The 15182-nt window shown below is 51.7% G+C and overlaps 1 pseudogene; it reads right to left on the bottom strand.

Moving 5' to 3' along the window:
- Window positions 1-4531: 4531 nt before the first annotated feature.
- Window positions 4532-6750, bottom strand: LOC146179774 (uncharacterized; annotated as a pseudogene).
- Between the last annotated feature and the right edge of the window lie 8432 nt (window positions 6751-15182).

Genomic DNA, 15182 nt, shown 5'->3' on the forward strand with positions numbered 1-15182 from the left:
GACTACCACAACCCATGAGATCACCCGCCTCATCAAAAGCATAGCTAATAAGAACCGTGGAATGCGTGAGCATGACCTCAGATGCCTAGTTTACGCAGTTATTATAAGCCGCATTCTTTACATGCTTCCGTACGTATATCTAACAAACACGGTGACAGACAAGGCGGATGCTGTCATCAGGCAGGCTTATAAGGCAGCCCTGGGCTTACATAAACGCACCCCAACCTCACGACTCTTAAGCATGGGAGTTCACAACACCCTCAGTGAACTGGTGGAAGCCCATCGATTCGCCCAATTAGGACAACTCTCCACTACCCCAATTGATCGCCATTTTCTTTCCTCTCTCTAACTGAGGCCATGTGCGCCACAAGTAGGAACTTATGCAGCTCCAAAGACAGTCTACGATCAAATCACTGTCCACTCACTTCCTGCAACACATGTCAGACGGGAGGCGAGAGCACGTATCTTACACAGAGCACATGCGAACTGACTTGACATGGTTTACGTGGACGCCGCAGAATATCCACACTTCTTAACGCACCCGAAATGCACAACGTTCACATCACATCACATAAGGCTCTGTCATTGCCCGAACGTCCGTAGAAGCGGAATAATTCACTAATGCCATCGCGATATTCCCTCCCACTACCACCCTTATCCTCAGCGATTCTAAAACTGCCCTAGAAATTTCGACTGAGGCCAGCAACACACTGCCTCTCACGAATTCTTAACTATCAACGTTCAGCCACGCCGACCCATAAAACGCGTCTGGGTACCAGCACATTCGGCCAACCCCGGTGGCGAAGCGGCCCATTCTGCTGACCGAGCATACGTCGACCGAGCAAAAGATACCGAGGACCTAGGCAGCGCCAGATATCGGCTGACCACGTACAACGACATTGCACTACACTGCCGGTCTTAAAGACTTCACTACCGTCCCCACACCCCTCCCTAACTAAACCACCACAAATAACATGGATACACCTTCAAGCCTTTCCCTCACCAGAACTGCTGGCACTCTTCTCCCCGTCTAGTCATCAATACGAATGTTCCCTTTGCGGGGCCGCAAGAGCTACATTCGAACTTACGTTCAGATGCCCAGAGTTTCAACCACCAGCCAAATGGGCATTATGGACAAAGAGGGTGTTTGGGAGATCACGGTCTCCAGCTAAGAGCCGGCTTCACAAATGAGGCTGGTCGACTGGGCTGAAGCGGTCGCCTTCAGGCACGGCCGGCCGGCCACCACCTGTGATCAAACGCCGGCCCCAACCTTGTAAAAAATATTTCGCGGCTTCACCAAATAACGTTTTTCCCCACCACCATCCCCTCTATCCTCTTTTGTAACAGAATACTTCATCGTCGTCAGTAGCATGACATTTCCCCTTACTCAACCGAAGCCCTCCGGGCACGCTCATGGGTCGTACGAGGCTGACACGGCTTCAAACAGGCCAATGTGACAGGTTTTCTCATACCGACGACCCGATGCGGTCAGGGGGGCTATTTCATAGGTTAAATCACTGATGCGTTTAACAACCACGTATGGGCCATTATATTGGGCTAAGAGTCATATGTATGTATGCCGGGGAGCTTAATTGGACGCCACAGTCAGACTAAATCCCCTATAGAGTACGTGACAAGCCAGTGACTGGCATCATATCGTACTTTGGAGCGTTCTTCTGAAGCATCAGACTGTTAGCGGGCAATTCTCCGCGCTTCTTCGCCGATGCAGAGTCCCAGCCAGGCAGGAATATTCACATTGTTATTATTGTGGCTGTAGGAAGAAGGAAAAGAAAATGCACGGGCCTACTGGCTCTGTAGCTGAGCCACCTGATTGATTGATTGATTTATAGGAAGGGAAAGGTGCGGTAACTGTCTCACTTGTTCTCTGTGGACACCTCAACCGCGCCGTAAGGGAAGGGAGGAAGGTGGAAGTGAAAGTGGAAAGAGAGAAAGAGGAGCCGTAGTCGAGGGCGACGGCGTAATTTCGACCACCTGGGAATCTTTAACGTGCGCTGACATCGCACAGCACACAGACGCCTCTTTGTTTCGCCTCCATCGAAACGCAGCCGCCGAGGTCGGGTTCGAACCCGGTTCTGCGTCACAGTAGTCGGGCGTCTTACCACTGCACCACCCCGGCGGGGCAGCTGAGCTACCTCCGCTGCCTCGTGAGGTAGCTCAGCTGCCCCGCCGGGGTGGTAGCTCCGCTGCCTCGTGTGCCCCGCCGGGGTGGTGCAGTGGTAAGACGCCCGACTACTGTGCCGGAGTACCCGGGTTCGAACCCGACCTCGGCGGCTGCGTTTCGATGGAGGCGAAACGAAGTGGCGTCCGTGTGCTGTGCGATGTCAGCGCACGTTAAAGATCCCCAGGTGGTCGAAATTACTCCGTAGCCCTCCACTACTGCTTCTCTTTCTCTCTTTCCACTTTCATTCTCACCTTCCTCCCTTCCCTTACGGCGCGGCTCGGGTGTCCACAGAGCAAGTGTGACAGTTACTGCGCCTTTCCCTTCCTGTGAACCAATTTAACTTAGCTTCCTCGTGAGGACAGAAGAGAAAATAGAGAAGAAAAAAAGAAGAGGGAGAAAAAGACGCGCGCCGCAACAACGGCCGTCGTCCACCACCACCGAAGTGGTGGCGGGTGCAATGACGGCCTACAACTGCGCCGGGAACGCCTCTTTGTCGGGCCTCCATGCTTGGATGGTGGTTTGACCGAAAACCTGATTTCTTTTTCGTTTTTTTTCCTAGAAAGAGATATTACGAAACCTCGTTGCTCTGCTCTCTTGTCGTTAGTGGTCGTGTGTGTTTGCACTCTTTCAAAGTTTTCCAAAAATGAACCAACTCGCCCAAAAGAAGTGTTAACTGCGTCCAAAAAGAACGCTGCAACACCAGGAAGTTGGGTGGTTAACAAATGGTCCAAAAATAAAATAAAAGTATGCAGTATGTTGTCGGACAGCTGCTATACGAGTAAACAGGGAGTAAAAACAGGTCGCCTATCACGGTGAGCGTGTTTTAAAGGACACCATTCATTTGCAACTCTTTTAACGTTACACACGCTTTGATTTAAAGGTCGTGTTCAGCCTATAAAAATTTATAGGTCGTGTTCAACCTATAAACATTCGGTGGCTGGCTAGGCCCCCGCCGGCGGCGTTAGCCCATCGTCCCAACCCCGTAGGATCAGGAACTGCCACCCAAGTTAATCTTCACAGCTCACGATGACGATAAAGTTTTGTGTGGCAGAAGAGGAGGAAGAGGCGTGACAATATTCAGAGCACATTTTACTGGTAAGATTCGAACAGATCAATGCTGAGATTAGTAGTGAAATCCCGTTATTCATGCTAGTAGGGACCCTAGCCCTCGTGCAACCTGTACCCTTCGTTGAGAGAACGGAATCACGCCGAGCGATAACCAATCCTTATGAACTTGCCTGGGTGTCCTAGGACCAAGGGGTAACATGAATCCAAGGGCGCTGGCAGGCTGAACTGGTACCACCCTGCCATATGAAAGGAGAGCCCGATTGGCAGCTCTCTACCAAGTGTAACACAAGGAGGTTAAATAGACCTTGGTGTAACATTAGGCAACTCTACGTCCAGTCAGAGTGCGGCCGTGCCGGCTACCAGCTACAGCCTGCCAGCGGGAAGCACGTGATTTCTAGCTCCCGACGCCGATGCTAGCACTCACGCTGGAAAAAAGTATCTATAAACGTTGCGCTGGACGCTAGCACCCACGCAGCCTTTCACACTATCGCATTAAAAACGAATTTCTTGGGAGAGGAGAAAGAGTCATGACCATTGCGCTGCTCGCTCATCGCACAAAGAGCCTCTCGGGTCTTACTAGCAAAGCAGAATTTCTCAGAAGAGAAAGAAAAGCCACGATCTCGCATCCGCTCGCTAATCGGACACCTGATACGGCCATCCGGGCGAAGTGCGGGCCTCACGAGCAAAATGTTTTTAGCGTAAAGCTACACGACGCGGGTCAGAGCCGAGTTTCGCGTGAGTGTGAACCGTCCGTTATGCGCATGAGCGAGAGCCGCCAAAGTCTTTTGCCTAATTACCATTGAATCGACACTTAAAAAATAAATTAATAAACCTTGTCTTCCACCGGGAACTCGAACTCCCATCCCTTTGGTCCCCAGCCCATCGCTTTACCACAACCCTACGCCCGTGACTATTTTCATCTTTATTGCCTGGGTTTGTCACACGATATAATGCGAAAGGAAACTCCGGTCAAAACATGAAAAAGACACACAAGGCATTTTACATGAATGCCTGCCGGGATGGTGCAGTGGTAAGACACCCGACTACTGTGCCGGAGTACACGGGTTCGATCCCGACCACGGCGGCTGCGTTTCGATGGTGACGAAACGAAGAGGCATCCGTGTGCAGTGCGATATCAGCATGGGATATCAGCGTACGTTGTTGTTGTTGTTGTTGTGGCTGTAAAAAAAAGGAAAAGAAAATGCACGGGCCTGATGATGATGCTAAACTCTTTATTTACTCCCAAAGAAGGGGAACCAGCCGAAAGACTGGTTGCACTGCTTAGAGAAGGTTAGCAGGGATCCCTTGGAACTCTGCGGCCTCCAATGCGCGCAAAATGAGCTGGCGCTGTTGGGCGAGCTCGGTGGTACGCAGGAGGGACTCCCACGCATCCATTGTAGCTGTATTGTCTGCGTTGTGTCGTATACATGTTCACACCATGTGAATGAATGTGGCCAGTTGTGAGCAGTGTTTGCAGCTAGGTGCAATAAGATTTGGTAAAATTTTGCTATATAGCCATGGGTTTGGAAAGGTTCCTGTTTGTACTTTGCGCCAATGGACGGCCTCACGCCGAGATAGTTCCCGGTGTGCAGGGGGTATAGACACCGTTGGAGCCGATAATGCTGGAGGATGTCCGTGTATGTAACAAGGCGTGAATGAGTGCCTTGGGGAGTGTCAGAGGAAGCGGCAGGCTGAGGAGGGTGCTCCGCCCGGTAGCTGAGTTCTCGGGCTAGAGCATGCGCCTGTGCGTTCCCGCTGAGCGCCTCATGAGCTGGGGTCCATATGATAAGACGAGGTGTCGACGGTAAGGGGAGAGATCGGAGGATAGTGTGCGCCTGTCGGGATATACGACCTGCATCGAAGTTACGAATTGCCTGTTGGGAATCGCTAACGACTACTTTGGTGGAGGGGTCGGTCAGAGCTAACGCGATGGCAACCTCTTCCGCGGTGGTAACAGTTGCGGCGTTGAGGACGCTGCAGGCGTTGTGCCAGTTTCGGTGTGGTGCCAATGCAACCGCAACAATAGCGGGGCGACGGGGGTGGTGGGAAGCATCTTAGTATGTAACGTCGGGGCGACCGGTAAAACGTTTGTGGAGTTGCCGACTCGGTCGGCTCTGCACTCTGTATGATACTCTAGATGCATACGTTTGGGAAGCGGAGGTATACGAAGACTGAGTCTCTAGTCCGTTGTGAGGTCCATATACGTAGAAGTCGACCTCAGAGGAGTGATTCCTACCTGGCTCAGTACTGCACGGTCCGCATGTGTCGGCGAGAGGGGCTCATATTGGGAGGTTAAAGTCGCTTCAATCAGCTCGTCGACTGTGTTGGATATCCCGAGGGTCATCAGTTTGGTGGTGGAAGTGGACATGGGTAGACCCAATGCTGTCTTGTATGCCTTGCGCAGTGATGCATCCAGTCGCTCCCGATCTGTTCTCGTGAGGCGAAGGTAAGGGGCAATGTAGGCAATGCGTGTACAAACGAATGCTTGTACGAGGCGCAAAAGGTTGGATTCGCGCATGCCCTTATGCTTGTTGGCGACTCTCTTGAGCAGGCGAATGATCTGGATTACAGATTGATCTATTCGCTGAAGAGTAGTGGCGTTTCCTCCGTTATCTTGTAGATGAACGCCCAGGATACGGATTCGGTCGGTACGGGGTATGGGAGTGCCCTGTACTTGCAGATTGAAGGATGCCGGAGGTGATCTTGGGCGTCTTCCCTGGGTTGGGACAATGATGTATTCAGACTTGGTGGCCGAGCAGGATAGGCTGACTTTGTCCAGGTAGGTACCAACGCGATCGATGGCTGTCTGCAGTTTCCTCGATCTGGCCGTCACTGCATTGTGTAATCCACAGAGTGAGGTCGTCTCCCTATAGGCTATGATGCAAGTGGGGGATATCTGCCAAAAGATTGGGCAGGCCAAGCAGCGCAATATTGAACAGGAGTGGGGAAAGCACTGAGCCTTGGGGTGTACCCAGGCTTCCAGGAGAGATTATGGAAGGATCTCCTGAGTCGGTGTCAAGTTGCAGTGTGCGGTTCGTAAGAAAGTCGCGTATATATGCATACGTTCGTTGTCCCACCCCTAGGGTCTGGAGGTTCTGCAGAATGGCTTCGTGCCGGACATTGCCAAAGGCCTTCGTGACATCTAGACCAACTATGACTTTGGTGTCCAAAGTGCTATGTGTCAGCACCTGATGCTTCAGCAAGAGCATGATGTCTGGGGCCGCAAGGTGTGGTCGAAAACAAAACATCGTGTCTGGAAGTAGGTGATGTTCTTCTAGGTAACGAAGAAGACGGGTCTGAATTACATGCTCCAGTAGTTTTCCCACGCAGGACGTGAGAGAAATGGGGCGGAGGTTCGAGAGATTAGGTGGTTTGTCCAGCTTGGGGATGAGCATCAGGTTGGCGCATTTCCACTCTTGTGGGATGGCTCCCCGCTCCCAGCATTTTTGCAGAACGTCTGTAAGAGCATGAATCGAGGCGTCATCGAGGTTCCGAAGCATACGGTTAGATATCCGGTCCGGGCCTGCAGCTGAGTTTGTCTTGAGACGATTGAGCTCAGCTCGTACCTCCGGTAGTGTGATGGGAGCATCTAAACGGACGTTTTCCTTCCCCTGATAAGGAGGGGGAGCTTTCAACGGTCCTGAACGGATGTAGGTGTCTCCTATATCCTGTTTGAGGGCGTCTGAGGTGCCGGGAAATTGGTGGAGCTGCTGGCGAGCTTGGAACATGCGCCCTTCAGGATCGAGGAGGTGACGGAGTAGTTTTCAGGTGCTTCTAGTGTTAGGAGCCTTATCCATCTGGTGACATATATTGTGCCAGTTCTGGCGTGTAAGCTCTACGGCATAGTTTTCGATGTTTGTATGGGCGAGTCGTCATCGAAGATTTCGATCCCACTCGCGAGTTTGCATCAGGGCCTCTAGCTTGCGCTTGCGGTCCCACAGTTGAGCATAATATCTGTCGCAGTTTGGTACGGAGTCTTCCACAGCAGCTTCAGCAGTGACATCTGCAACTTGTTTGAGGATGTCGGCTGACCAAGTGGCGATGTCTGTGATAGGTTGGGAAGAGCCTTGCTCTTTTCGCTCGGCGCGAAAGCAGTCCCAGTTGACCACTTTAGCTGGTCGCGTACGTTGTCGAGTAGGCTCCTGAATGACAATCTCCAGAACGTAGTGGTCGCTTCCGAATGTTTCCAGAGTATTGCACCAGGTAGCTGCAATCCCTGGTCCCGTAAAGGCGAGATCCGGGGTTGTGTCCCGCGAGACGCCCGTTCCTCTCCGAGTGGGTTGGGTGATATCCGTTAAGAGGTTCAGATGGAGTGTGTGCCAATCGTCCCAAAGCAATCGGCCTTTAAGCGTGTCGTAGTGGTAACCCCATGCTTGATGTGGAGCGTTGAAATCACCGAGAATAATTAGAGGTCGCCCTCGCGCTAGCTGCTGTACTCGGAGGAAAAGTGGCCCGAAGACGGCCTTGCGTGATCGGGGTGGGCTATAGACGTTGAGCACGAAAAGGCATTGACTGGTCGCACGAGAGGGCCGGGGGAGAATTTCGAGAAGGATATGGTCTGGGAAAGTGGAGTCTAGCTCATGTAAGATAACCGTAAGGTTTCGCCTAACTAGAGTAGCCACCTGGGAGTTTGCTCTTCCCGATGTGTATGTCCGATATCCCGCCAATTTCGCGTGTTTCCCTGCTTCTTGAAGGGCAAAGATTTCTGGGGGGTCGCTCGCGTTAAGGAACTGCTGAAGGACCGCGCTCTTGCGCGCGAACCCCCTGCAGTTCCATTGCCAGATGGTGGTGTCATCCGAGCGAGCCGCCATGATTTGGTTGGGACAAGTTCCGAGTGGAGGTCGTTGGGTGATTTGGCGTCTGAACCGGGAGTCTGAACCGCTACTGGCTCTGTAGCTGAGCCACCTCCGCTGCCTGGTGCGGACAGAAGAAAGTAGAGAAGAAAGAAAAGGAAGAGGGAGAGAAAGACGGGTGCCACAACAGCCGTCGTCCACCACCTAAGTGGTTGTGGGCGCAATAACGGCCTACACCAAATACAAATCTGGCGGTTGATGGCTGGCTACCCCCGCCGCAAGCGGCGTTGACCTACAGTCCCAGCCTCGTAGAGCCAGGAACAGCCACCCTTCACCCCCCGTCAGCGCACGTTAAAGATCCCCAGGTGATCGAAAATCCAGCGGGATTTTCCAGCGTGATCCAGCGCGATCCAGTCCCTTACAAGGGGCCGGGTCGCGTCTGTGCTCCTCCTTGTAGTAATCGGTGATGTCTTTGAATGTAAGGGCCAGATTGTCCGATTGGGAGTAGGCTCCTAAGGACAGTGAGATAGCCCGGGGAGAGAGTGCGCAGGCGGCCTGATCGGCTTGTTCGTTTCCCTTGAGTCCCTGAAGGCCGGGTGCCCAAATGAGGTTATGCGGTGTTAGGTCTATGTATCGGCAGCTAGACTGCAGTATACGCCGGGCAAGCGGGGGAGCCCATTCCAGCCTATAATTCCGACAGGCCGCTCGTGAGTCGGTGGTGATGTGTTTCGACTTGGGAAGACTGAGAGCCAGAGCGATAGCAATCTCCTCCGCGTGAGTTGGTCTGTAGGCTTTGAAAGTTAGCCCGTTAACCGTGTTTGTATTGTGTACGACTGCCGCCGTATACCAACCCCCGTGGTATGGGCCGGCAACATCCACATAACACACGTGTTGCTGGTGACCAGAGTATTCGGGTTCGAACCCGACCTTGGTGGCTGCGTTTCGATGGAGGCGAAACGGAGTGGCGTCCGTGTGCTGTGCGATGTCAGTGCACGTTGAAGAACCCCAGGTGGTCGAAATTTCCGGCGTCCTCCACTACGGCATCTCTCATAGCCTTAGTCGCTTTGGGACGTTAAACCCCACAAACAAACAAAACCAACCATAATATCACTCCAACGCTTCCGCGCGCGCCTGGCGACGACCCTTATGGTCTTCTTTGGACATGTTGCGGCGAAGCGGTTGGACCCAGAGGGCACGTCTCCAGAGTTCTGGCACTCTCACCCTTTCCTCAATGTGGTAATCATGTTGATGTGTAGTCGGTCCAAGAGGCGGCGACCGGACGTGGTCTGTGTAAGACGCGTGTATTGGCTGCCGATACTGCGGCGCCTCGGCCGTCGACTACCGAGGCTACCACCGCACCGGACTTCCCACTCGCCGCATCAACCTATGCCACTGCCTTGCTGTCCAGTGGTTCGAAGCGCTTTTTCAGTGATTCTGCTTTCTTTTGTCTCCTTACCGCTTGTATATGGGATGCATGTTGGATTCTGATTTGCTGGACTTTTGGTACAGTTTTGTCATCGACTTTAATTTCGACGTTAAAGTCGCCCTTGCACCTCTTCGATTTTGGGTTACATATGAAAAGTTCGGATTCTTTCGGTGAGTACGCAAGACCCCTTTCGGCCGCGTAGGACACAATGGTGTCTGCCGCCGCCTGTAGGCGTTCCTCTATGCTGCCGTCGCTGCCATTGTTCATCCCGAGATTAACGTCGTCCGCGTAAATGCTCAACTTTAGATCTTTTATGACTTGAAGAGCGATGGGAAGGCCTCTCATCACATTAAGGACGAAGGGAGAGAGCACCGAGCCTTGCGGCGTTCCTTCACTTCCAAGGTGGACAGTGGGGGATTCTAGGTCATGAACCTTTAGTTTCAAAGTCCTGTTTGTCAGGAAATCCATTAAGTAACTATATGCCCTCTCGCCGACTCCAAATTCCTGCAGACCCGCGAGAATTGCCTGGTGTTTTACGTTGTCGAATGCTTTTGTTAAATCTAGCACTAGAATTACCTTCGCGTCTCTGGATTTCGAGTCATTTATGTCATGTTGTAATCGCCTGGTGAGGTGACCTCAACCGATGTCACGGGCCTTCTCCATAGTCTTAGGTGGCTCTGCCTAGACTAGATGACCATGCTGAGTACCGAGCGATTTCTTTCTTTCTTTATAGGAAGGGAAAGGCGCAGTAACTGTCTCACTTGTTTTCTGTGGACACCTACACCGCGCCGTAAGGGGAGGGATGAAGGCGGGAGTGAAAGTGGAAAAAAAGACGAGCCGTAGTAGAGGGCTACGGAGTGATTTCGACCATCTGGGGATCTTTAACGTGCGCTGACATCGCACAGCACACGGACGCCTCTTCGTTTCGCCTCCATCGATACCGAGCGAGGGAGGACAAGGATGTCATGCGCCAGAAGCGGGCCGAGTTACGTTACAGTTACGTGCCACAACAGTCTCGTACATTTGTTCTTGTGACTGCAGGAACAAGGAAAAGAAAATGCATGGGCCTGCTACTGGCTCCGTAGCTGAGCCATAATAATTAATAATTGGTTTACAGGAAGGGAAGGCCCAGTATCTGTCACACTTGCTCTGTGAACACCTGAGCTGATTGATTGATTGATTGATTGATTGATTGATTGATTGATTGATTGATTGATTGATTGATTGATTGATTGATTGATTGATTGATTGATTGATTGATTGATCTATAGGAAGGGGAAGGCGTGGTAACTGTCTCAACACCTGAACCGCGCCGTACGGGAAGGGAGGGAGGGGGGAGTGAAAGTGGAAAGAGAGAAATAGGAGCCGTAGTGGAGGGCTACGGAGTGATTTCGACCATCTGGGGATCTTTAACGTGCGCTGACATCGCACAGCGCACGGACGCGTCTTCATTTCGCCTCCATCGATACCGAGCGAGGGAGGACAAGGATGCCATGCGCCAGAAGCTGGCCGAGTTACGTTACAGTTACGTGCCACAATAATCTCGTACATTTGTTCTTGTGACTGCAGAAACAAGGAAAAGAAAATGCATGGGCCTGCTACTGGCTCCGTAGCTGAGCCATAATAATTAATAATTGGTTTACAGGAAGGGAAGGCCCAGTATCTGTCACACTTGCTCTGTGAACACCTGAGCTGATTGATTGATTTATAGGAAGGGGAAGGCGTGGTAACTGTCTCAACACCTGAACCGCGCCGTAAGGGAAGGGAGTGAGGAGGGAGTGAAAGTGGAAATAGATAAAGACGAGCCGTAGTGGAGGGCTACGGTACAATTTCGACCACCTGGAGACACATCATGAAGGTCCGGTTAAACCTCGCGAAAGAGTACATTCGCCCAAAACCCTAGTTCACAACAGCCCCCAATTTAGCGACAGCATATTGTACCGTTATTTCACACATCACACCGATGAATCAGTGAATTAGAACAGCCAACCTTTTTTCTTTCAGTTAATAACCCCCCTGAAATTTTTTTACATATTTCATTATGCCCTGAGACAATGAGCACCCTGGTTCGAACACGACCTCGGCGGCTGCGTGTCAAAGGAGGCGAAACGAAGAGGCGTCCATGTCCTGTGCGATGTCAGGGTGGTCGAAATTACTCCTTAACCATCCACTAAGGCTCCTTTTTCCGCTTTCACTCCCACCTTTCTCCCTTCCCATATGGCGCGGTTGAAGTGTCCGCAGAAAAGAAGTGAGACAGTCACTGTGCCTTTCCTTTCCTATAAAAAATCAACAACGTTATTACAAAATAATCAGTTTTCGGCGTTATAGATAGTAGACTATTTCATCTCAGAGCTATATATGAGGTTTTTAACTTACAGAGATATCAACTATGATAACAGTTGTACGCAGCACCTGCAAGACTACGCTCCTATAGCCCATGGTTGCGCTGTTTTCGTTGATTTTGTTTTAGCGTAGAAAAAGTCAGCAACTTGGTGGCGCTGCTATGCGAGTATCTTAGGATGACAAATATATGTATGAGGGAGTGCCTACTTGAGCAGGCCCGAAAGTCCCCTTTGTGTTGCCATTCAGGTTGTATATGACATCAGCACGAACTACCAAGTCCCGTTTGTACTCCCATTCAGAGTTGTATACGTCATCAGCACGAACTGCCAATTTCTATTCTGAATGTAAGTACTGATTTGTGATGTATTTGTTCCTTAGGATGTATCTTATGTGCACAGTCATTTGTTGTTAATCATGTGTATTTCCTGTTTTGGTCATTTGTCGCCGCTCATGTGAATGTCTAGTGTGAACGTCTAATAAAAATGTTTCTAAACACATGTATGTACCCAATGAATTCTCTTATATGTTCATCGCCCCTCGGTATCAGTTGTGCACCATCCAGTCCTAAACCTGCTCATGGTCTTCCCGTGAAGGCTGAAGCCCGCCTCCTTGGTTTTCACTTTAATTCGGAAGGTCTTTCAGACAGGAATTAGTCCTTTGCTCAAGAGAAAATCGAATCTAGGGCAAGAAAGTATGAGAAGCTCCTGTGTCTGCTCACGGGTCGGGCCACTATCACGCGGTCTCTCCTGTTCTCGATGCTCGCCGGCGTAACACCTCTGTCGGCGCGGATGAAGCTCCGCCTGAAGCGGATCCTTTTCCGTTTCTTGTGAAGTGGAGCTCCGGACAAGGTCAATAGACTTGTGAAACTGCCTAGGGACGAGGGAGGCCTTGGCATCTCCGACCTGGGCATTGTAGCCTCAGCCTTGCACGTCAGGTGGACCCAAGTGCATTGAACTCGGACATGCCTCTAACTCGAAGCCTGACTTCGTTTTTTCTGAGTACTCGACTCCGCCTTTTCGCCCAGAGCTCGTATTCTCATTGCGTGCCACCATCGGGCTCTCCATCCTCTTTTATGCTCTGGCAGCTACCCGCTCTCCGTAAGGCGGAGGCGGACATTGATGTGGTTCCGGTTCCTCTAATGAATTAGGCTTCTGACTCCCAGTCTCCCTCCTCACCTCCGCCAGTACGACCTTCTCAATGTTAGGCCCAGCTGGCGGTATATTACTGCGGTATATTACTGCGGCGGTATATTACTGCGGTATATTACTGCGGAGTCCGCCCGATCAAGGCTCCAGCGTTTACACGGGCTAGCTTGCAACCAACTTGTCCGACTTGTGGTGGTAGAGAGGACACTGTGCACATATTCTCGCAGTGGCTTCTTCCTGAAGCGCTTCTCCGTCGTGTAGCTAATCTCTTCCAGCTTCCGGGTATAGCGTACCAGACTTTGCAATACCTGAATCCGGTGCCAGGCGTAGCCGTTAACCAGTTCGTCCTCCTGCTCGTGGAGTGTGCGTGCCTAGTAGGGCTGGCACGCTGCGCGGCCGCATACAACAGTAGAGCTCCGGGGCTCCATGAAGTAACTGCAACGGTACAGGCCGGTCTGGTTCTGCCTGCAGCATGAACGTCGCATTCTCGGCAAGAGGAGGTTTTCGAAAATTTGGTGCGGGCCGTCTGTGATCTTTTCGGTTAAGGGTGCAACACCCTCTGAGTCGCTATGGCTCTATTACAGGGAATGGTCGTCCTTAATGGCACTCGTTGCGTTGTCATGAAGGTCCGTCTCGATGGCTCAATACCACGATGGCGCTGCATGTCGTCTTTGCGTAAGATGCCACTCACTTTTGGGTGGGGGGGGCATCGCGCGGTGGCCCCCCTGTGCGTGTAGGGCCGTCACCTCGAACTAAAAAGCTCTCCCAGACCTCAGTTGGCCTTGGCGGGGGGGGGGGGGGGGGGGGGGCCTTGCCGGAGGTTTTGAATGGACTATGATGGGCTGATGAGTTATGTGGGACTCTGGGGTACAGCCCTTCCGGGTGTCAATTCCCCTCCCCATAACACAACGGCAAGTCTGGTCGTGGTGCGCGCTGCGGAGGTGACCACACCACCTCCACGTGCACGAGATGGGCTTTCGCTTCGGAGACTGTCGCAGCCGTTCCGAGCGATCCGGTAGTCACCGCGGGGCAGCCGCCGCTGCCGTCTCATCCTTGACGCAAGTTGCCGCCGAGACATCATCCGAGGAGAGCAGAGGAGAGGAGGAGCAGCCCCTCTTGCCTATGTTTGTCTGCGGATGAGGAGGCCGTCCTCGCCGCGTCCGCTGCTGCAGGGAAGCCATGGCGGAAGAAAAGAACTTAGGAGAGGCCCTGTCGTCCCTTTTTTGAAGCCAACATGGCCGCGCCGCGGCCGTACGCTGCAATGTCTGTCCTCCTCCTTTACCCTCCGCAGTTTCTATCTCCGCATAAATGCTGCGCTGCTTAGTTGTAAACGGACAAAGCAACTGGACAAACACTGAGGTTAAGCGCAATCCACGAACTGAAGTTTTATATCTTAGAATAGGAAAAAGAAACACAAGCACGCGATGTAATCTGAGGATCGTGAATACACATAAATCATAACAGTGAACTGTAACAGCAAGAACAACTAAGAAATGAAACCACGAAAATGAAAATATGAAAAATAACACCTTATCTAAGCCCGGGCGGAAATCGCACATAACCCCCCACCTCCTAACAGACACGCGCGGGTGATCCTCATGCAAGTATTTTGTATCTTCTCAAAATATTCCCCGGCGGGAAAGGGCTACGGAAGGGGCGCTAGCGTAATAGCCTTATTTGCCAGAAACCATGCATGAGGGTCACCCGCGCATGTCTGTTAGATGCGTGGGAGGGGGGGGGGGGGGGTTGAGTGCGATTTCATCCCGGGCTTAGATAAGGTGTTTATGTTTCATATTTTCATTTACATGATTTTATTCCTTAGCAGTAATTGCTGTTACAGTGCACTGTTATGATTTATGTGCATTCACAATCCTCAGATAACGTCGCGTGCTTGTGTTTCTTTTTCCTATTCTAGAGAAATAAAACTTCAGTTGGTAGATTGCGCTTAATCTCAGCATTTGTCCAGTTCTTTGTCCGTATACAACTGAGCAGTACGGCATTTATGAGATGTTCCAACTAGCCCTGTCCCAAGCACTTCTTAAATCTATCTCCGCGACACTCAGGTTCCTCGGGCCCTTAGCAACGCTGTTGCTAGTGGCCCGAGTTTTCATAGCAACAGCGATGCCGTTGCTAAAGGCCCGACATGGCTAACCAGCCTTCCCCGAGAAGGAGGCAGCTTTGCAAGAGGCCGCTACGGCGGCCCTGCCTGCCGAGCAGCCACAAAT

Source organism: Amblyomma maculatum, chromosome 9, assembly GCF_055883805.1.
Source record: "Amblyomma maculatum isolate TAMU_Amacu chromosome 9, ASM5588380v1, whole genome shotgun sequence".
Taxonomy (NCBI): Eukaryota; Metazoa; Arthropoda; class Arachnida; order Ixodida; family Ixodidae; genus Amblyomma; species Amblyomma maculatum.